Source organism: Myxocyprinus asiaticus, chromosome 10 (genome assembly GCF_019703515.2).
Source record: "Myxocyprinus asiaticus isolate MX2 ecotype Aquarium Trade chromosome 10, UBuf_Myxa_2, whole genome shotgun sequence".
Lineage (NCBI taxonomy): Eukaryota > Metazoa > Chordata > Actinopteri > Cypriniformes > Catostomidae > Myxocyprinus > Myxocyprinus asiaticus.
Window position 1 is genome coordinate 39961554 of NC_059353.1, and position 22410 is coordinate 39983963.

The window sequence follows — 22410 nt, forward strand, 5'->3', positions numbered from 1 at the left end:
CAAAAACCCACCAATTCACTATCTCAAAAAATTAGAATATGGTGACATGCCAATCAGCTTATCAACTCAAAACACCTGCAAAGGTTTCCTGAGCCTTCAAAATGGTCTCTCAGTTTGGTTCACTAGGCTACACAATCATGGGGAAGACTGCTGATCTGACAGTTGTCCAGAAGACAATCATTGACACCCTTCACAAGGAGGGTAAGCCACAAACATTCATTGCCAAAGAAGCTGGCTGTTCACAGAGTGCTGTATCCAAGCATGTTAACAGAAAGTTGAGTGGAAGGAAAAAGTGTGGAAGAAAAAGATGCACAACCAACCGAGAGAACCGCAGCCTTATGATTGTCAAGCAAAATCGATTCAAGAATTTGGGTGAACTTCACAAGGAATGGACTGAGGCTGGGGTCAAGGCATCAAGAGCCACCACACACAGACGTGTCAAGGAATTTGGCTACAGTTGTCGTATTCCTCTTGTTAAGCCACTCCTGAACCACAGACAATGTCAGAGGCGTCTTACCTGGGCTAAGGAGAAGAAGAACTGGACTGTTGCCCAGTGGTCCAAAGTCCTCTTTTCAGATGAGAGCAAGTTTTGTATTTCATTTGGAAACCAAGGTCCTAGAGTCTGGAGGAAGGGTGGAGAAGCTCATAGCACAAGTTGCTTGAAGTCCAGTGTTAAGTGTCCACAGTCTGTGATGATTTGGGGTGCAATGTCATCTGCTGGTGTTGGTCCATTGTGTTTTTTGAAAACCAAAGTCACTGCACCCGTTTACCAAGAAATTTTGGAGCACTTCATGCTTCCTTCTGCTGACCAGCTTTTTAAAGATGCTGATTTCATTTTCCAGCAGGATTTGGCACCTGCCCACACTGCCAAAAGCACCAAAAGTTGGTTAAATGACCATGGTGTTGGTGTGCTTGACTGGCCAGCAAACTCACCAGACCTGAACCCCATAGAGAATCTTTGGGGTATTGTCAAGAGGAAAATGAGAAACAAGAACCAAAAAATGCAGATGAGCTGAAGGCCACTGTCAAAGAAACCTGGGCTTCCATACCACCTCAGCAGTGCCACAGACTGATCACCTCCATGCCACGCCGAATTGAGGCAGTAATTAAAGCAAAAGGAGCCCCTACCAAGTATTGAGTACATATACAGTAAATGAACATACTTTCCAGAAGGCCAACAATTCACTAAAAATGTTTTTTTTATTGGTCTTATGATGTATTCTAATTTTTTGAGATAGTGAATTGGTGGGTTTTTGTTAAATGTGAGCCAAAATCATCACAATTAAAAGAACCAAAGACTTAAACTACTTCAGTCTGTGTGCATTGAATTTATTTAATACATGAGTTTCACAATTTGAGTTGTATTACTGAAATAAATGAACTTTTCCACGACATTCTAATTTATTGAGATGCACCTGTACTAGTAAAAACTCGTATTCATTAGATGCTAAACAGAAGTTCCCTTACCAAATCCCGCCTGAGGTAGGCTACATTTAAAACATTTACATAAAAGCCCTGTGCGTCGTGGTTAAATATTAGCCTGAAATATATGTACAGTAACCTACAAGCTTATTTAGCAAACATATGAAATGTGTTCACATATTGTCAGAATTACTGTAACAAAAAGAAAACTCTGATATTCTTTGGTATTGAAGGTTAATGTTTAATCACTATAAATGCACTATATAATTCAATTCACCTTCATGATTCACCTTGCACCTTCTTGATTGGAAAACTTGTATGGTAATTTTATTACATGTGGTCTTCCAAAGAGTGTGCTTTTAAATTAAATATGGTTTATGAGTCAGATATATTTCAAGACACAGAAGAATTAAGGTTAATAGGAATATATAAGTTATCAGTGCAGATTCTCTTCCACAATGCTCCAAATAAATATAAATTACAAAATGTTCACTTAAATCAATTAAAGGCAACATGTCTTGATTATATAATCTTGGTAATTTGATTTTTATATGTGTTATTTTATTTCAGTTTTTCCACATTATTTCAACCTGCCGTAAGTCTCCACCATTAGGGCTAGTAGGCTATCTGACATGACAGGAGTGGAAACAGGGGCGGGTTTATGATTTCTGAGTCCCCAAGCAACCGAACAAGCTGGGGCCCCATTTCGAAAATGTTTGCTTAAATAATTACATAAAATGTATTTTAAATCATAATTTTAAATTCATCCTATCAACCATTGTAGCCAAGTACATTCAAAATGTTTAATTAAATAAAAATCTTGTTAAAGATAATTAATACATGTTTTCCAGTTTTTCCACAATACAGTGATAAAAAAAGAAAATTATATTTACCTACATTTATTTTTTTTTAGGTCACAGACTGGTAATTACAAGGGTATTATGCTATAAATGTGGTTTATGAGGACATTTCTAGTGTCCCCATAATTCAAATCACTTAAAAAACATACTAAACAATGTTTTATTGAAAATGTAAAAATGCAGAACATTTTCTGTGAGGGTTAGGTTTAGGGGTAGGGGTACGGTTAGGGGATATAATCTATAGCTTGTACAGTATAAAAATCATTATGTCTATGGAGAGTCCTAATAATGATAGCTGCACCAACATGTGTATGTGTGTGTGTGTGTGTGTGTGTGTGTGTGTGTGTGTGTGTGTGTGGGCAGGTTTAAGTGGTTTACAAGGACTTTTTTTTAGGTTACAAACTGGTAATTACAAGGGTATTATGCTATAAATGTGGTTTATGAGGACATTTCTAGTATCCCCATAATTTAAATCACTTAAAAAACATACTAAACTATGTATGTTCTATTGAAAATGTAAAAGTTTTTTGTGAGGGTTAGGTTTAGGGGTAGGGTTAGGGGATAGAATCTGTAGTTCATACAGTATAAAAATCATTATGTCTATGGAGAGTCCTCATAATGATAGCTGCACCAACATGTATGTGTGTGTGTGTGTGTGTGTGTGTGTGTGTGTGTGTGTGTGTGTGTGTGTGTGTGTGTGTGTGTGTGTGCAAAACCTACAACTTCACCCAGTAACATTTTAGAATTCAGTTGTTATTTATTAATATTATAACCCAACAATTATTTATTGTCCAGTTTGTCATTATAATATGATACAGTATTATTATTACTTTGAGGATTTGTTGTATACAATGGTAATATATTTCTGTCTTATTTACTTTACTTTCACCTGGAGTTTATATTCTGATGTTGAGGCTGTATTTTATGTAAGCATCGTAGGCAACATTCGTATCGTAACAATAAACATACAAGGCACGGCAGCCCCTCAGCACACTAGAGCAGAAGAAAAAAAAAAGAAAAAAAAAAAACATTGCCGTTTATCAAGCGCTGAAACTTTGCTTGTTGTAGAACAATCTGGAATAATGGTAAACATTCTAACAGTCCCCTCTTTGCAACCTGAACTTGTTCAGAACGTTAAATCTTTGTGAAACCTGCGATAAAATAAATAATACAATAATAAAAATAAACAAATAAATAAATAAATAAATCTAGACACAGTGCAACGACTGAAACAGAATGCAGGTGTCTCGGCATGCCTTTTTGAAACCTGAAGCTCTTATTAACTTGACACAGTGTCTAAAAATGTGCCAGTCCTCCGTGAGACACTGAAGAAACAGCGAGACGCGGTGTAAAAAATGAACGATGTTAACGAATATGTAGGACTGAACGATTTCTCCTAATCTGCATGCGCACAGTAAAATGGTTTCATAAGTGTGCATACACCATACATTCTGTGAGGTCCCCTGTAAGTAGGCGTACCATTTTTCTACTTTGGGTTTGAAGAGATAGAAACAACTGAGACGGACTAAATCCAGAAGAACTGTGGCAACATCTCCAAGACGCCAAATCAACCTGTAAAGCTACTGTGCTGTGAAAAGTTTTAGGCACTTGTGAAAAAATGTTGCAAGGTGAGGATGTTTTCAAAAATAATGTCATAAATAGATTTTATGTATCAGTAAACTTCTATTAACTAAATCAAATCAATATTTGGTGTGCATACAAAAAACTCACTGGAATATTACAATTAATGGCAAAAGGAATGTTTTGGAAATGCAAACTGATATTTTCTACTGGCTCACTAAAGCAAAAGATAGAAATAACCATCTTATATATAAAAAAGGAGATTCTAACATGCCTAATACTTGCACAGTAGGCTACTATATATGTACGTATTTGTACCAAGCTTGACAGAATTTCACACTTTCAGTGCTTGGGCCCTAAAAACAACAAAAACTGTAGCTTTTTATTAAAATAAATAAAATAAAGACCCTTGCGTTATGTAGAGCTGTGTTAAAAATGTTGGGTGTAAATAAATATATTTCTTAATAATAATGAAGAAATAAAACTTAGCAATTCATCTTTTATTTTAAATATCCTGATGGAAGTGAGGTAAAAAAGAAAGAAAGAAAGAAAGAAAACTTTAGTCACAAATGGACTATGTTATACACGTGATAATGTTACATGTGCAGATGTTAACATACAACCTTGTAAAGTATAAAAATAAATACAATAAAATCACAAAATCACAATCATATAACACCCCTCCCACCACACTCTGACCTCCATTGAAGGTATTGTGTAATTCACACCTTGGTTGTATAAGGGTAGTTGACAAGTAACACTTTTTTATAGATAAAAATTTAATATGTCCACCCTTTATAATGATATTTTAAAGGTAAATTTATATTAATATGTGGCCAATGGTGACTGTATGAGGAAGATAATAATAATATAAAAAAGGAAAAAGAGAGAGAAAAATAACAATTTACTCTGATCATCCTGTTCAAAAGTTTACATCCCTTTAGTTCTTAGTGTGTTTCCTTCATTATTCATGAGCACGATCAATGAGCATCAATGGGTGGAATGCAGCTTTTGTAGCTAATAGTTGTGTATGACATCTCAACATCATATAGCCACTGTTGGGAAGAGCTGAAATGTGCAGAAGATCCTGTAAAACCAAAGAATGTACAGCACCTGGAGGATTTTTCCGAAGATCAGACAGCAGCTTCACGACTCAGGACAAAACAGGGACTTATGCACAACTATCATAAAACATACAAACAGTCATTTATTATCCAGGTAGACACACACATAAAGAAGCAAGAAAATGTAAACTTTTGAACAGGACCATTTGTGTAAATTCAGTTGTCATTTTGTCTTGTGGAACAGGCTGTGTAAATGTCTGCTATGTGAAATGGTTTCATCAGGGTAGTACTAAAATAAATAAAAATTTTATGATCCCTCCTTATTTTTTAAAATGATTAACATCTTGCATGTATAAGGGAAAGTATAACATGGTCCTACAGTGTGATATATTTAGGATAAATATTTTCTGTAGTCTCTCGATTAATATGTGCTCATAAAACTGCATGTATAATAATGATTATACAAGACTAATAAAAATGTTTAAAATGCTGTTAGATATCTGTACCATGTCACACTGCAGGACACTGTTAGATTTTGTTTTCTAGATGATGTTAGTTCTATGTACCAATATTGGTGAATAAACCTTTCATCTAGATTCATATATAGTACGTTACTCCACATAGCTGTATTGCACAGGCTCTGAAATATCCTGTTTATATTTCATTGCACATTGTACATTAGGTTCAAGGGGTAGATCACGCTTAGATGTGACCAGAGAGCAACTGCAGCTGATGTGAGGAGGCTGGTGAGGAATGAGGATCTAAATGCAGCTTTTAATGGAAACCAAAGATAAACAAAGTACTCAGAACAAAACGAAACAAAACACGGGAAACCAGGCACAAAACGTGACAACACATGTAAGGACTGACCAAGAAACCAGGGGAAACAAGAGCTTAAATACAATTGGGCAAACAAGGAAACAAGGAACACCTGGGGAAAACAATCAGGGGAAAACCAATCATGAAAAGAAACTAAAAAGGACTACAAAATTAACAGGAAACAGGAACGGGGAACTAAACAAGAATTTCAAATAAAAATCTAAGCAAAAACACAGGGAATACGTGACAGCTGTTGCTTAAGCAGGGCTTTAAAGAAAAGATCATGGCAAAAATGCTTGGATGCTCAACATCATACCTTTATCACAAACTGCACGTCCTAGGAATAAGAATGAGGGATCGATTTACCCAAATTGATGATGATGATCTTGAGCAACATGTACGAAGCTTCATGAACAGTATCCAAAATCAGGTTATGAGGTATGTTTAGACATCTACATTATTTAAATGTCAGAACAGTAAATGTTGCCCACACTCTTTATAGGCTTGCACATAGATTTTATGAAGTAGTCAATGACAAGCGTAAGCTGTGCAATGTTTTCTGTTTTCACAAGTTTCTATTTTGCAACAGATGATGCAAGGATACCTGTCAGCTGAAGGGATACATGTGCAGAGGCAACGTGTGCGTAATGCACTTAGTAACATTATCCCAGCAGCAGCAGCTCAACGGTGGAGCTATGCTGTTGCAAGATGGACATATTTTGTCCCGTTTCCAAACAGTCTTTGGCACATCGATGGGCACATGCGTCTTATTAGGTAAGGGCTTAAAAGTTTTGCTTGCACACCGAAACCCATTCTAGACGATTAGGGGATAATCTAGACGAATATATATATATATATATATATATATATATATATATATATATATATATATATATATATATATATATATATATATATATATTTTTTTTTTTTTTTTTTTACACTTTCACAAGTTTATTTCCTCCCAAAAACTTAAAAATCTAACTTTTACCTTTTATGTGCTCTTATGTATGGCACTTAAAAAAACATTATATTCTTAAAGTTCTTTGCTTTAGACTTTTAATTCAAGCTAACAATTATTTTTTTGTTTTTTTTTTTGGACTGGGCATTACCCATTTAAGGCTGATTAGATGTCTTAATAGTTTGAGGTTTTTATAATTGAGTTTGTAGCTTTCGTTATGTTACAGTTAAGGAAATTTTTGCAAAACTGAGTCCTCGTTTCTAATTTCCATTTAATTTACACAGATGGGGAATAGTGACACACGGAGGGATAGATGGACACTCACGGGTCATCACTTACCTGAGAGCAAACCTCGACAACACTGCTTTGACAGTGTTGGCCGGTTTTGTCAGAGCAACTTTTCAGTATGGATTTCCTTCCAGAGGTCTGACAGTGGTGGTGAAAACACTTTGGTTACTCTGCTTATGAATTTGATCTATGGGGATGAACGGAGGAGTCATATCACAGGAAGATCAGTACACAACCAGCATATTGAGAGGCTCTGGAGGGATGTTTTTACCCAGGTTATTCAATACTTCTACCACCTGTTTTATTACTTTGAGGAAGAGCAAATTCTGGATCCTGACAATGACATACACAGATATTGTGTACAACAAGTTTACCTCCCAGTTATTCAGGAAAGACTGGACACTTTCAAAACAGCATGGAACAATCACAGACTACGAACTGAGAGGAACTGTACCCCTAACCAGATATGAATGGAAGGTATGGTGGCTAGCCGTCAACATGACACAACGGCCATCAACAATGTTTTCAGCCAAGACCCGTACAATGAAGAAATGGAGACCATGCTAGGGCGATATGAACTCATCCATAACTCATCTGGAGGTTAATCAGGATGACCTTGACAGAGCTGTAGTTGTTAGGCAACCACACGTTAACTTGAATCATGGAGAACTGCAAATACTTAAAGATGCCCTGGTAGGAATTACTGACTTCAAGGAAAAATATTTGACCAGCTGCAGAGTTATTACCAGACTTCATCAACAGTAGCTGAACAATGTGCAATTACACAACTAGGCCATTCAATCACCTATAGTATTTAAGTATGCAGTACAATTCTTCTTGTTAATAGTACAGTTATTACCTGTATGTTATTTTTTCATGAATCATTAAATTGTCATTGTTAGAAATAAACATATACAGAAAAGTAATCAATATGCATTTTGAAACATTTATTCAAATAAAAAGTAATATCCCAAAAACATTGTAGTTCTTCAGTTTATTTAAAACTCAATTAAGCTTACTGTTTTTTTTTCTTTTCGTTTTTTATTTTTTTTTATTTTTATTTTTTAAATGAAATTAACTGCTGTAGAGAATGCCAGCAGAACAGCAAATGGATTAGCAGTAGGTCTAGATGACCTCAGAAGAAATCTATTAAGATACCACAAACTGAGTTGGCATATTAGATTGAATTAATCTACAACACAGAACTATCCTTTTATCCTACATCAAAAATGAGTAACAAGTCTCACTCTCAGGTAACTCCAAAAGTTGGAGCCTGCAGTATCCCATCAGTCATGCATGCTTTAAAGCTATCATAGCTGTAGTGAACTGGGAGCTTTAGTATTATAAGACAAGTATTTGCCTCAGGATATATTCTTCTGTGGTTTGAATTGTCATGCAGAAATTGAATTTGTGGACGTTGAGAAAACCCCAGCGGAGGCACAGTTGATGATCCTGATGCAAATTCGAGTATCATCTCCAATGTCAGAGGACTACATTCTCTCTCTGCAAACACAAGAACCCGCTTTGAAAAATTATCAAAACAAAGTGTGCATGAGGCACAGTTTGTATAAAGTATGAAGTACTTTCCCAGATAGACAAGTTCATTTCTAATAAGAAAATACATACCTTCAACGTCAATAAGACAATCTCTCCAGAAGCAGATAGTCTGGTTCTCTTGGTGCCATCTATTGCTTCCAGTTGGTGAGAAACACACTTCAAACAAGGTTGACAAATCCTTTGCATGAAGTGGCTTTTCAGCATTAATGAACAGGTCTTTAAAAACATGGGGGTGACTCCTGATTTCATCAAGTAGACCAAGGGTTTGTAAACCATCCTCAAACCTGTGAAATAAACAGAATATTGAAAGAAACATTTTGGGAAGGGTCAACTTTCATTGGCAAAATGTTTCAATTTTCAGTTTCATAACTACTTGCAATGTTTACTTTTAATATGAACAAAACAAATTTTGGCATTTTTGCAAGTGCACAAAACTCCCAAATCATATTACGTCAAATGCATTTAGCATACATAACTCAAACTTAATTACACAGTACATGAGTACGTAATTTAGAAGCTACTGTTGAAACTAGATCTATTTACAGTTGATGTTTGTTATAAGTAAGCCAATGCAATTCCTCTGTTAACTAGGGGTGTGCGCAAGGACTAATTTCACTGACGTTTAAACTGAAATTTTGTAACCGACAAAATAGTCGGTTAGCTAGTCTAAACTTAAGAAACCCCTAGAAAACAGTAAAAAAAATAAACAGTGTGTGTACATGCGATTCATTTAAAATACTTAATTTATTATTCCAATATCCAAATATGATACGAAATCCTGCAGAAAAATAGGGTTTATTGTGACGTGCTGTCTTTGCATTTGATCATTGCACATTATAACACAAGCAAGAACTAAATTTAAACCTAGCACATCAATTTTCATTTTTACGAGGTAGGCATTTGATCATCTCTCTCTCTTGCTCTCTGGGTGCGCGCGTTTGTGTGTCTGAGAGAGCTGGCGTGCACGCAGCCACTGAGACAACGGCACTTTTGAATTCATAAGTAACTACGCACTACTTTCCATACAAAATAAATCTGTATCATAATTAGGTACTTTAGTTATTTACACAATAACGTAACACATGTTGCCTACGTTTCTCAACGCTGAGAATGAGTAAATAACACCTGTTTCTCCAGACTTGCGCTTCACAGTCGTCTGTGATTTCAGTTTTTAAATCTTTGTTAACCTGCACATTATGTTTTGCCAAGTGCTAAACAAAGACTACGACTGGAAAATGATTTAGGCCTAAATTATGGCTGAATAATAATGAAGAACGAAGCATAAATAACATACCATACTTTGCTTGTCAGGACATTGTTCTGCGAATGAAAGAGAGAAGCTAGACCTGATGTGCAATGAAATAATCTGCTCCAGATAAACTCTTATTAAATAGTTGTGTTAATAATTATTTTTTAAGTAATGATAAAAGCAATATAACGCAAAACGTAAATGTGTAAATAAAATGTTTTATGGGAATTCAATATTAACAGACTGGTCGACTATTATTTCCAATGCCGACTAGCAGCAGCTGTAGCGTGTAGTCGACTAGTCACCCACACCCCTACTTTTAACCAGTTAAACATTAACAAGAAAAGTCGATCAATACTTGTCAAAGCCTTAACTGAAGATTTGAAACAGTTGGATAAATAGATGTAAGATTTTTGCTATGGGAAAACCTGTTTGCTATGGGAAAACCTTAAGTCCAATCATTTAAAAAAGATACAGTAACTAAAGTCAGTACAGGCTGAAAGTCTGAATTAGTAGTGGACAGATATGGGTTTTTTGGTGGCCAATGCCAGTATCTTAGAGAGCAGGGTGGCCGATATAAAGGGTGACATTTAATTTAAAGATATTAAATAACAAATGGACAACATTGCTGCAATTAAATTAATATTTATTTTAAATAATAATCAATATTTGAAATTAATTATTTGTAAATTAATCAATTTGAAATAAAACTGAACTTTAAAACAAAAATTATAATAAACATTTATATTTTAGATAACAACTTATTGATTGTTAAATCATATTTTTTCACATGTAAAGAAATTGTTTAAAACATGCAAATGAAAAAGCACTAATCAACAGTGCACTCAGTAATGTGGCAAGTCTGTGCGCACTGGGAATCACATTTTCTCAAATAAAGAGCAGATAATGTTAATTTTACATACAGTACACAGTGAATATGACATTAATGACATAACGGCCCATTGGATAAAGGCCAGGGTTTGAAATCAATGATTTAGAGTTATTTGCACGCACGCATGCATGCAGTGACAGCAGAAATCTCCTGACCGCATTCAATTCACATGGCTTGTTCTTTAATTCACATGAACAAACCGAAAACAGAAAAAAACTTTTAAAAAATGCCAAATATCTGCCGATATATCACCCTACCAATAGTTTTAATGTAGCTTGAAATCTCTAGGAGTCAACAGAAAGTGAATAGGACATAAACATCATTTTATCCATACATCATATTGAATGAGTGTCAATAAATGTAATAACCCCTAACATTCAAAGTTCAAAAGAAGCAGTTTACCTTTAGCCGTCTTTCTTCCTGGGCCTCTAAAAGTTGACATCTCATCTCCTAATTAACATATAGGAAATATAGTTTATAATTTGTTTGTTGCAAATTTAAATTAATGTACTTTATAAATATTTTATAATAGTAATATACTTTTTCTCTGTCTGTCAATAAAGATGCATTATATTCGTGATCCTGTTGCTGGCAAAAAGCCCTGCTTTCCTCAATGGTCTGCAAATGTGTGTGTATATATATATATATATATATATATATATATATATATATATATATATATATATATATATATATATATATATATATATATGTTTATATAAGATTTAGTATAGAAAGAGTGGCTCATCTTTAAAATAATTAATATAATTAATAATATAATATTATTATTATAATAAATGCAAACTAATTGCAAAATTACATTGTCTAACAGCTTATCAATTATGAATCTTTTAGTTAACTCAGTGCTGAGTGTGTATTGTCCTGCATCTTCAGCTGGTTCTGATAATGCAATGGTATCAGATCCTGATTCCTAAAGAGATATTGCCAACATTGGACAGGTTTTTGGAGCAACAGAATGCTAGAGGCTATAGTACCAACACAATTTGTTTGACATACTTCATATATTTCAGCCTATGGTATGACATACAATCTGCTCTTCCCAATGGCTGTCTTCTGCTCTCTAACTGAAGCAACTTGAACTCTCTTTAGTTTCTTGCCTTTGTCTGCTCTGGCCAATTCAAAGCACACCAAGTTGAGGCTTACATTTGGGTAGCTCTGGCAAATATATTGCTTGAATTCAGCTAGTCTCCAATTTAGCTGAACTTTGGAGAATTTCTGTTGCTCTGTTTCATGCACTGGCCTCCCTATTGAAAAAAAGAATGGCAGTGAAACGTAAAAATTACACTTCCTAAGTCTATAACCAATCTCCTGCATTTTTAAAATAAAACTAGTTTAGTAGTGTGGTTAAAAGAGCAATAGGTCTGTATCAGTTCTAAATTAATCTGGCATAGACAACAAGGTGATAATTTGTAATATTTGAATCTTAAAATCAGGGTTTGGAGTCAAAAGTTAGTAAAGGTAAAGGTAAACTGGTTGGTACTGATATCCATTATTATACAACCAAACAACAACCATGTAATACAAAAAAAAAAATAAAAATACAAAAAATAAATAAATAATAATAAAAAAAAAAAACCTTGTTTGCCTAATCCATTTTGTGCCATTTGAGCATGTTCACTGGCAGAAGGTAGTCTGGAGGCGTCTGGTCCTGGAAGTAGAAAAATACTGACTTGCCATGTTGGCCTCTCCCTTCTTCCAGGCTGACGTACAACAACATAAAAAGTAATAACTAGATATAAATATAAAATAATTAAAGCACATATAATCATACAGTAGGTTAAGTGTATGTTAAATAATTAATTGGGATAGAAAATGTCGGTCTATTGTCTACACTGAAATCTAAACAATGATTTGGTGTAAATTGCCTTACCATGATTTATTTTAAAATTGCGAACAATTGTACACGACGTTAGTATGCCACACATTCGTAAACAGAAATAAAAGATGCGTTTAATTTTTTTTAGGTCAGCGCATGGTGCGAATTATAGTGCACTCGCGGCGGATATTTATGGGCAATTTCTCAAACGCTTTATGTGGCTTAATGCACTAAAACAACGACAATGAACCCAGAATCTCACCGCAAAGTGCAACGCTTAAGCGTTTTCTTTAAACTGGTTTTCTATGGGGGAAAACGTTTAACGTTAAACTTTGCACATTGGGGAGAGATTCTGGGTTCATCTGCTTGCCTGTATAAAGTATGTATTACTGATAAGGTTTATGCTGAATTTAGTCTTCCAATATCACTGTCTTAGTGCATCAAGCCACGTAATGGTTTTCTATGGGGGGAAAAGCTTAACATAAAAATATTTTCTTTCCATGTGTGTATGCTTTTCAGGGTATCTTGCTGAATTCAGCTGATTTTGAACCTCCGTAAAAAAAAAAAAAATAAAAAAAAACTTATCTGATGTACCACAATAAAAAATGCTATTATAATTATATTTGTAAGCAAAATAAATAAAACAATAAAGAGTGCTAGAGTAGCTTTGCAGAATGAAAAAAACAGAGATGTGGCGTCCGTCAACTGATGCAGGTGCCTCCCCTGCAGTTTAGGCAGTTGGTGGGTTGATTATAATGGGACTTATCTAGTTTTGTCACATCGAAGTTTACCTTCATTTCGCGATCGGCGAAATAATTGTCTTGTAGACGACAAAATGTTGGTGTTCGCTGATCGCTGCAACTCTTTCCGCACACGCGAAACTGCATATAAAACGCGATCAAATGTAGTTAATGCCTTCTGATCTCCCTCTTCACCCTGTACCTCTTCCATTTGATAATGTGCCAGAATTTACCGCCTGCCAGTTTATACAAGCCAGATCATATTGTATGAATATGTATGAAGCATGATTAACTTAATGAGATGGCGCTGAATAGAGAGCTCTACTATACTATTCTTACTAGTAAGTATCCCTATTGTAGAGCTCTCTAATTGAATTGTTACTAGTAAGAAGTCCAATTAGAGAGCTCTCTAATTCAATTGTTACTAGTAAGAATTTGAATTACAAAGCTCTACAATTAAATTCTTACTAGTAATAATTAGGATTAGAGAGCTCTGTAATTGAATTGTTACTAGTAAGAATCCAATTGCAGAGCTCTCTAATTCATTTACAGAGCTCTGCAATTTAACACATCTTTAATGTGATTTTTTACTAGTAAGCATTCGAATAGAGAGCTCTGTAATTGGAATTCTTACTAGTAACAATTGAATTGTAGAGCTCTCTAACTGGAATTCTTACTAGTAAGAATTAAATTGTAGAGCTCTCTAATTGGAATTCTTACTAGTAAAAATTTAAATGTAGAGCTCTGTAATTAAAAATGAATGGAAGTCAATGGAGACATATTACAAGTAACAATTCAATTGCAGAGCTCTGTTATTGGAATTTTCACTAGTAACAATTCAATTGTAGAGCTCTCTAATTGGAATTCTTACTAGTAAGAATTTAATTGTAGAGCTCTCTAATTTATTTCTTACTAGTAAAAATGCAATTACGACGAGTAACGCTGGGAACATTAAAAGATAATTTGGCTTTCCATACTTTGTGCAACATGTGAAAATGTAAGCCGGGTGTTTTCTGAATGTTCATTTTCCTCACGAGCACGGAGGTAAATCAGTATTGTGCCACAAATGCTGTTTATTGAACCCAGAATATTCCTTTAAATGTTGAGATGTGGGGATTGTATTTTGAACTGTAGCTTTCAGTGTTGTGAATTCTGTGTTAAAATGTGTACCTGACATGACAAGTCTTGTCATACTCATAATTACACATGCAATATGAAATTATATGGATGGAATAGGCTATGTGGAATCTGTAAATTAAAAAAGGCTAAAATATGGTTAAATAGTGAAAAACAAAATATAAAATAAAATATACATTTTCACAAACTATATATTGCAGAAGTTTGCATACCCCTTTTGTTTTTGGCCTATACGTTTTCACACCCCTTTCAGAGTGTATGCAAATATAAGAAATAAAAGATTATATATTTTATGTAGTATTTCCCTTCAAAAGCTACATTACATAAAATGTACTGTAATTTACACAAATCAACCTGTTCAAAAGTTTGCATCCCCTTGGTTCTTGGTTCTTGTGTTGCCTTCTTGAGCATCAATGAATGTACCTTTTGTAATAGTTGTGTATGTGTCCATCAATTGTCCTAAGTGTCAAAAGCAGCATGTCTATCATTTAGCCACTGTTGGGAAGAACTCAAATGTGCAGAAGATGCTGGGAAACCAAAGAATGTATAGTATTTTTTTTAAGAAAAGTGGGCAGCTTCACAGCTCAGGACAAAGCAGGGACTCATGAACAATTATTACACAAACAGTCATTAATCATAGAGAAAGCAACACGCCATATTAAAGGGTTTGCTCTCGTGCCAGTAGCTCTAAAGCTCTCATGCAGTCTGTTTCATGAACGCGCACAGGAGATCAACGGTCGGTGAAGAGTTTCGCAATAAGAAGTGTGTTGAAGGACAGTTTTGTCTTCATATATGACAGTTCATTTCTTTCTGAAACCACTCTGAAGTTTGTTCAGCAGGAACTTAATCATAAAATATAGAGGTGTTTTGTTACATTTATATTGACAATAGTGTTTTCTTAGTTGTGAAAGTTAAAATAAGCTTAAAATATTGATGTTGAGTTTACAGTTACAATTTTAATTCAGATTCATGAACAGATTCATTCGGATTGGACTCGGACTGATATGGACTTGGTCTTGAGTCTGACTCGGCCCCTTTTGGACTCAGACTCGGACTCGACTAAGGTGGACTCAAACCCAACACTAAGAGTAACAAAACATCTTTTACAATATAATGAAATATTTTAAATATAATGTATACAGTATATATGCTGCTTGCTAAGTAAATAAATACAATATAAATATAAATATACATTATTAATACACAGCTACTTTTCAGTGGCTGTCAAAGGAGAAAGATGCTTTTTGGAACCAAATGGTGAAGTTCAGTGGCGCTTGCTTTAAGACAACATGGGAAGCATGGCTTCCCCTAAAACTTCATAAGAATTGTGCCAATGATGAGATTAATAAATCATATATATAAATTACATATCACTCATTGTGTATTTCAATATTTTAGTGAATAAAAGTGTAACATAACACACACGACTAGCGTTTTTAATCAAGTAATGCAATACACTTTTCTCTACATGAATATGTCCATAGAAGACAGTGGCTGCACGGCCCATAGAGCACTAATGAAGCCATGCTTTTATAGGAGTCTATGGAAGATACCTGTACCATTTAATTTCAGGTGAGTAAAGTTCGATGTTCATTGGATGAGAGGCTCTAAACATGGGTCATGCCCCGTCTCCATGTTTCTCTGGAAATCTATGGGAGCTTCATGAGCGCTATTTAAATCGCAAACTGTACTTGATTGCCTATTGGACAGTGGAGCATAAACACTATCTAAGAGACACTGAGAAAATCATCACATTACTATGAAATATCACGATGGCATAATGAGTCATTTTAAAGGATACGTATTTTATTTTTACTCCTTTACATTCATCATCAAGAATAATGGATGTGAAAGATGTTTCTATAGATGCTCACAATTCAACCAACATTATTAATCCAGACAGGAAATTACATCAGTGTATCCACCTACCTCGACACTATTTCGTATTTATAGTCATATGGTAATATATAACTGTCCCCTTATGCCTAACATTCCAAGTGACCCTTCACAGTTGTTCAGTTAAAATAATGTATGATGTCAAAGAATGGGAGTGGTGTAAGTAATTTTTAAAGTAGCATCGTCGACAAATGATAACTGTTGCTTTATGATTAATCACACTTGTCAGCTCAGTGTCTGTTGTGGTTCTATTCCATACTGAAGACAGTCAACAAACACACCCTCCACTTCACGATGTTCAACATTTTCTTGATGAGCCAGTTTAAATTTTTGAGGGCAACAAAAATTTTACTCAATTCAATGTGGCCACGTAGCTGCAAAGGCTGTGCAATTGCAACACTCAATAAATTACTTGCATGTAGGATTGTTTCAGTTACTTAAGTTTTTTTGATTATTCAAACTGTTCAAAGAACATTTAGTGTCAGACAAGTGCCTCAGCAGTATGTGTTTAAAGTCACCATGAATTCTTATTTTCTTATTGGGTGTTGCTGTTTATATTATAAACTATTTATCTGTGCATGTTATTTGCCTTCTTAATCTTTAATCAAAACAATAACTTGCTCCCCCTCTCACAACTACTTCCCTGCTGACGTATGTACTGGCGCAAAATCTCGTTTGTGGTTGTGTTCACATTAAAATATGACCATTTGACGAGTTGCTGTGGGTTTGACATCATCAACAGCAAACAGCATTGAATTTAGAGCAAATGCCATTTTGAATATGTGGAATCAAGACTGAGATTTATGAGCTGCAGTGGAGGTGGAATACACTGTACATATACGTGAGGTTGATAATTCAAATTTTGTTCTGTTCCTCATACAAAGCTATCATATGACTTAAGAATACTTCATTTCATAGCATATAAATCATATGGACTACCTTTAATTGTGTTTCTTTGTAGAGTCTTCAAACATTCTACTTGTGTTCCATGGAAAAAAAAAATAACAATGACATATTGGTTGGGATTGATATGAGGATGAGTAAATAATGACAAAACTTTAATTTCTAGGTGAGCTATTCCTTTAAGGAACAGAAAATGAACATCCTATAGGCCGGGTTTGTCATAATTAGCATGTGGAATATCTGGTGTTACATTAGAAATGTTGGAAAAGGTGAAAACTGTTGGGTCCCAGACCCAGCTTCTTGCCACCTGTCGAGAAGAACAAATTTATTTTTCTTGTTCATGCCAGTATGTGACCAGTGTAGGACTCAATGTTCCTCTACTTTTAGTTATTTTTCTGCTGTTCCTTCTAGCTAAAATTCCTTTATCTGAAAGACATGTATTTATTTGATACTGCAGTGAATTGCTAGACAGTGTGCTGGTCAGAGGAATGCTGTTGTAGCATGATAAGACACTGGCAGTGGAGAGCATCCACTCTATACTGCTTAGTTACAGAGGAACAAGTTAATACATGTCACAAGCCACACACCAATAGCGATAAGCGAACAGATTTAACAGGCAGGATGTCCTACGTGGTTTGCATTAGGCAGGGGGATCCCACAATGAGCAGACTTTAATTGTTACACAAAAAAATTATAACAAATAATAAGTTCCCTTATTATTACAGTTGCATACTCTACATTTTTGTTGCCTATGACATGGCTTTCTATAACAAGCTTTCATTTATGTGTCTCCCAGAGACAATATTGTAATATCTATGTATAATGACTAGTGTTGAGGAAGATATAAAGAAACTGTAGCTTCCCAAACTTCAAGCTACTCAGATTTTAAAGTAGTTAAACTAAAATCAAATATTGTTAGCTGCACTACAAGCTACTAACAGAAAGTAGCTAAGTACATTTAAGATATTTAAGAAAGAAACTTATTTACAGAATGAAATAACTTCATCTTAAATATTACTTAAAAATTAAAATAAAGATTTTTTATGTGTTTGTGCCGCATAAATACTGTTCTAATTCAGAATAAATAAAAATAAATAGAAAACATGGTGATAAATAGCAGCAACTGTCTAAATGTTTTGCTTAGAAAAAGAATGCAATGACTTATTCACAGGAGATCAAGTGAACCAGTGAATCTATTATTTGAACAAGATCTTGTACATGGACCATCTGAACAAATGCTTCCCAAAGCTACAGTGTATTGGTGAATTTCAAGATCTGTCCAAATGAACAGCTTCACTTATATGATTTGGACATCCCAATGCTATTAAAGGGATAGTTCACCCAAAAATGAAAATTCTCTCATCATTTACCCTAATGCCATGTATGACTTTCTTTCTTTTGATAAACAAAAACAAAGATTTTTAGAAGAATATTTAAGTTCTGTAGGTCCTCACAATGCAAGTGAATGGGTACCAAAATGTTGAAGCTCCAAAATGCACATAAAGGCAGCATAAAAGTAATCCATAAGACTCCAGTGATTAAATCCATATCTTCAGAAGCGATATAAGTTTGGGTGAAAACAGATCCATTTTTAAGTCCTTTTTTTAACTATAAAACTCACTTTCACACTCTTCTTCTTTTGTTTTTGCCAATTTAGATTCTTTGTGCACATCGCCACCTACTGGGCAGGGAGGAGAATTTATGGTAAAAACAGACTTAAATAGTGATCTGTTTCTCACCGACACTTATCATAGCGCTTAAGATATGAATTTAACCGCTGGAGTCGAATGGATTATATTTTTGCTGCCTTTTTGTACTTTTGGAGCTTCAAAATTCACTTGCATTGTGAGGACCTAAAGAGCTGAAATATTCTTCTAATCTTTGTTTTGTTCAGCAGAAGAAAGAAAGTCATACAAATCTGGGATGGCATGAGGGTGAGTAAATGACGAGAGAATTTTTATTTTTGGGTAACTATCCCTTTAAAAATGGTTTGGGTGAGCATGTTTGATTACTCAGCTGTATTGCTTGTTTGCAATACAGATATACTCATTGAAAAATGTAGCTCACTACTGGAAAAGCTACAGTACTTCAAATACAGCGGAGCTACTGTTACACTACTAAATTTGTTAAGTTAGTAGCATCACAACTTTTAGTTGGTTACTCCCCAACACTAATAATATCCCACTCTATGATATACTTTAATTAAAGGATCCAGATATAACAATAAACTGGTGCCTCAGCACAGTACAGAAATTATGTAATGTATAAAAGTAAACAAAAATGTCCTTAAAATCAAACACTGAAATGTATTAATAGTAATATGAACTGCATAGGCCCAACAATATGCAAAATTATTAACATTAATAACAAAAGACATTGGTAGTATTTTCTGTTCCCTTTTTAAAGGGGATAAGCCTATTTATTGTACAGTTTGTGATCACATGGTAAGTTGCATTTTTTCTATTTGCAGTTAACACTTTAAATGTTTTCCATGCGTTCCACAACCCTATCAGAACAAATGGGTCATAACCCACCAGTTAAGAAAAAATGCCCTCAAGTTTGTACAGATAAATGTGATGTTATAAATATTTGCAAGCAGAAAATGTGCCTCTTCATAAGATATATGTTTTTATGGAACTAGAAGTGCTAATTAGGACAGATCTAATATATATATATATATATATATATATATATATATATATATATATATATATATATATATATATATTAGTTCTGTATACAGTATATATATATATATATATATATATATATATATATATATATATTAGTTCTGTATACAGTATATATATATATATATATATATATATATATATATATATAAACTGTCAGGCAAAATCAGTTTCAAGCAAATTCATTTAGGATGGCAGTGTGTTGAACAGTTCTGCAGTTAAACTTGCAGCAATGTAGAAGGTAACACAATGCAATGCACTGCATGTTTCTGTGCATGAGTCATTTACAGTAAAGACTCAGAGGTCTCATGTTTTGCACATATCACCAGAGGGCAGAGTTGTCTCGTGTTGTAGTGACTTAGGCGTTTTTTTTTTTTTTATCTCAACACGTAAATATATTATAAAATGCTGGGTCACTCTCAGAATCTTAAAAATAATAACAGCATCATAATTCAGTGGATCCAAATCGAAGGGACATTTCTTTTTTTTTTTTTTTTTTTTTAGCATGCATACTTGATAGTAGGTGAAATATAATAATCCCCTTATTCACTGACCCCTCTTTTTGCAAGTCCTAATTACTTGTGAAGGGCAAAGCTCCTGCTATGTCAAATTATTAAAGAGTGATTTTAAGAGCATATCAGACTGAATTACAGTAACTTGCATGCCTATATTCTAATCATGTGCTGTCACAGACAGATTTTATCATGGTAATACAGACCGTCAGATTAAATTCAAAGCTCTAGCCCAAGGGAACTTCAATGGCTTTATAGTTTGACTACAGATCATAAATAAACACAAACCAATAAATAAAAGAACTAAACTTTTACATTTCCTGAAAAAAAAAATAAATAAATAAATAAATAAAAAATGTGAATGTGAGTGGAAAACTTAATATTGAATTTGGCCTGACATCACAGTATTTTCTAATCCAGGTGTTTTGAGTGGTTGCTAGGGAGTTGCTTGGCTTACTGCCCCAAGTCCAAATAGTCAAGCCTTAATGACTGGTTCCTAGATAAGTCTACCAGATTTTTCACTGGTTATATTGTCTGCCAGGTGAAAACTGGAAGTCATAAAAAAATTCAGATGATTTAGGTTAGACATTTTATATTATGCACTGAAGTCCATAATCATATGTATCAGCAAGAAAAGTAGCAAAGCACCACCAAAAAAACAAAGGGAATTAATGGCAACTACAAGGAGCTAGAAGGTGTTTGGAACCCAAGTGAACCCTTCAGGTACCAACATTCCTTTGCTAAATTGGGCAAGGACATGTGTCCCACTGTGAGACAGGCTTAATTAACACAGCAGAGTTTGGTTCAGAATCAGAATCAGCTTTATTTCCAAGTATGCTTACACACACAAGGAATTTGTCTTGGTGACAGGAGCTTCCAGTGCACAAACAATACAGCAACAAGACAGAGATAATAATAAAAATAAAAAGTGAATAGAAAATAAAGTATATATAGAAATTCATGATAGGACAATATATAGATGAACTCAGCAAAAAAAGAAACGTCCTCTCAATTTCAACTGCTTTTATTTTCAACAAACTTAACATGTGTAAATATTTTCATGAACATAAAAAGATTCAACAACTAAGACATAAAAGGAACAAGTTTCACAGACGTGACTAACAGAAATTGAATAATGTGTCCCTGAACAAAGGGGGGGGGGGGGGTCAAAATCAAAATCAAAAGTAACAGTCAGTATCTGGTGTGGCCACAAGCTGCATTAAGTACTGCAGTGCATCTCCTCCTCATGGACTGCACCAGATTTGCCAGTTCTTGCTGTGAGATGTTACCCCACTCTTCCACCAAGGCACTTGCAAGTTCCCGGACATTTCTGGGGTTAATGGCCCTAGCCCTCACCCTCGGATCCAACAGGTCCCAGACATGCTCAGTGGGATTGAGATCCGGGCTCTTCGTTGGCCATGGCAGAACACTGACATTCCTATCTTGCAGGAAATCACGCACAGAACGAGCAGTATGGCTGGTGGCTTTGTCATGCTGGAGGGTCATATCAGGATGAGCCTGCAGGAAGGGTGCCATATGAGGGAGGAGGATGTCTTCCCTGTAACGCACAGCATTGAGATTGCCTGCAATGACAACAAGCTCAGTCCAATGATGCTATGACACACCGCCCCAGATCATAACGGACCCTACACCTCCAAATCGATCCCGCTCCAGAGTTCAGGCCTCTGTGTAACGCTCATTCCTTCAACGCTAAACACAAGTCCGACCATCACCCCTGGTGAGACAAAACCGTGACTCGTCAGTGAAGAGCACTTTTTGCCAGTCCTGTCTGGTCCAGCGAAGGTGGGTTTGTGTCCATAGGCGACGTTGTTGCCGGTGATATCTGGTAAGGACCTGCCTTACAACAGGCCTACAAGCCCTCAGTCCAGCCTCTCTCAGCCTATTGCGGACAGTCTGAGCACTGATGGATTGATTGTGCGTTCCTGGTGTAACTCGGGCAGTTGTTGTTGCCATCCTGTACCTGTCCCGCAGGTGTGATATT

The 22410-nt window shown here is 35.0% G+C and overlaps 1 long non-coding RNA gene across 1 annotated transcript; it reads left to right on the forward strand.

The window, feature by feature from the left end:
* The first annotated feature begins 5646 nt into the window (after positions 1–5646).
* LOC127446770 (uncharacterized) lies at positions 5647–7784 on the forward strand. The gene is made up of 3 exons (XR_007898245.1): positions 5647–6184; positions 6336–6520; positions 6992–7784. It is a non-coding gene; the product is annotated as an uncharacterized LOC127446770 (long non-coding RNA).
* The last annotated feature ends 14626 nt before the right edge of the window (positions 7785–22410 follow it).